Source organism: Orycteropus afer, unplaced genomic scaffold, assembly GCF_000298275.1.
Source record: "Orycteropus afer afer isolate SDZICR_OR568_19922 unplaced genomic scaffold, OryAfe1.0 scaffold00180, whole genome shotgun sequence".
NCBI lineage: Eukaryota > Metazoa > Chordata > Mammalia > Tubulidentata > Orycteropodidae > Orycteropus > Orycteropus afer.
In genome coordinates this window covers 2,919,643-2,922,105 of record NW_006921767.1, presented here as the reverse complement: position 1 = coordinate 2,922,105, position 2,463 = coordinate 2,919,643, and positions in this window count along the sequence as shown.

Genomic DNA, 2,463 nt, shown 5'->3' with positions numbered 1-2,463 from the left:
GTATATAGTCCGGAATGCCGTTCTTCCAGCTTGTCCCTGGGATAGCATTGCAGGTAGGCCACACCCCTGGGGAAACTCCCCTTGGGCAGACCGGCCGCTTAGAACTCAGTCATGTGATCCATCATGGGAACCACCACTCACAACTGGAGTCCAGCCAAGTTGACACATCTTCAACTATCACAATGACCAAAATAGATCAAAGTCTGGCCACTCTCACTTCCAAGAAGCATTGTAGTACACTTCTTCCAGGACAGATTTGCTAGTTCTTTGGCAGTCCATGGTACTTTCAGTATCCTTCACCAATACCACAACTCAAAAGCATCAACTCTTCTGTCTTCTTTATTCATCATCTAGCTCTCAGATGCATATAAGGCAATCGAAAATACCATGGCTTGAGTCAGGCACACCTTAGTCTTCAAAGAGACATCTTTGTTCTTCAGCACTTTAAAGAGGTCTTTTGCAGCAGATTTACCCAGTGCAACACATTTTCTGATGTCTTGACTGCTGCTTCCATTGGTGTTGATTGTAAAATGAAATCCTTGACAACTTCAATCTTTTCTTCATTTATCATGATGGAAAATGGCTCACAAACATAGAGAAGCTGACAAGTCCAAAGTCCCTGGAGCAAACGTCAGGCTGGAGGCCTTTCCTAACTTCTGCAACTGCAGGGACTGAGAAGCTCAAGGCTGGCAGGCAGTACAACTGGCTCTTGACTCCAATGAATGATGAATCCAAGATCTCTAGGCCGAATGGTGGACTGCTCACTCACGGGCAGTTGTAGGCAGCACAACAGAATCCTGATCCACAGAAGATTTTCTCTCTTTCCAGGATGTCCCTGGATAACCAGGAAGCAGGCCACACCCCTAGGAAACTCCCCTTTAACAGATTGGCCACTCAGAACACGTCATCCTATCCCATCATGGGAACAACCACACAGAACTGGGGTCCAGCCAAATTGACACACAGCTCCAACTATCACAGTCCACCCCTTGTCAACTTGGCAGTTGTACACATCTTCTTAACCATACATAATCTCTAAATAAGGGCAATTATAAAGTCTTATTTGTGCCTAACATGATACGCTAACACACATACAACCAAAATGCATCAACCTTATTTACATTTCACAGTTCATAACAGAAGGAAACAAAAATATTTGATGCACATATACAATGAAGAAATATAACAATCACAGTCCTCATTTCTGTAGCTGGTCACATTGTAGTAGCTGATATTCAGTACTACCTTCTTCCACCACCTATTCTGTATTTCCCTTGTCCTCAGCAAGCACCTCAGCTGGTTGTGGTTCTTTGTCTGGTGGGGTGACCTAAACCTTCATTCCTGAAGGGTCTGGGCCTTAGCAGTCATATTAGAATTGGGTTGCTGTAATTTTCCATTTACTTTAATCACAAGGCATGGTAGTACTAAGAGACGTCCTAAAGAATCTCCTGTATTGCAGACATATTCTTCTTTACTTCCATTATGTAAAGCCAACCCAATTTCCCCTTGGTAATCAGGATCTATCACACTAGATAGTACAGTAATGTCTTTCTTTGTCTGTTGATTCAGAGGCACGAGGAAGCCAAAATGGCTGGGTGGCATTCTTAATTTCCCATTCAATGCAATCTGTGTTGTGTCTCCAGGTGGGAGTATTCCTCCCTTTGGGACTAAGATCTCCAGACCCGCAGAGCATAGGGTAACAAGGACAGGAAGTAAAAATTTTTTGAGTGGGTCATTAGGGGTAATAGTGAGTGGTACCACTCCTGTTTCCATCCCTTTGTTCCTGGACCTGTGAATCTTGGCTATTGGAGAAACAGAACCATATATTGGATGCTGGTTTAGAGCATATACAGCCTCCTGGAGGACATTGCCCCAACCCTTCAAAGTATTGCTACCTAGCTGGCACCGCATTTGTGTTTTAAAGAGTCCATTCCATCGTTCTATCAAGCCAGCTGCTTTAGGATGATGGGGAACATAGTAAGACCAGTGAATTCCATGAGCATAAGCCCATTGCCACACTTCATGTGCTGTGAAATGAGTCCCTTGATCTGAAGCAATGTTGTGTGGGATGCCATGATGGTGGATAAGGCATTCTGTAAGTCTATGGGTGGTAGTTTTAGCAGAAGCATTGCATGCAGGGAAGGTGAATCCATATCCAGAATAAATATCTATTCCAGTAAGAAAAAACTGTCCTTTCCATGATGAAAGTGGTCCAATGTAATCAACATGCCACCAGGTTGCTGGCTGATCACCCCAAGGAATGGTTCCATATCGCGGACTCAGTGTTGGTCTCTGCTGTTGGCAGATTGAGCACTCAACAATGTCTGTAGCCAAATCAGCCTTGGTAAGTGGGAGTCCATGTTGCTGAGCCCATGCATAACCTCCATCCCTGCCACCATGGCCACTTTGTTCATGAGCCCATTGAGCAATGACAGGAGTAGCTGGAGAGCAAGGATGGCTGGT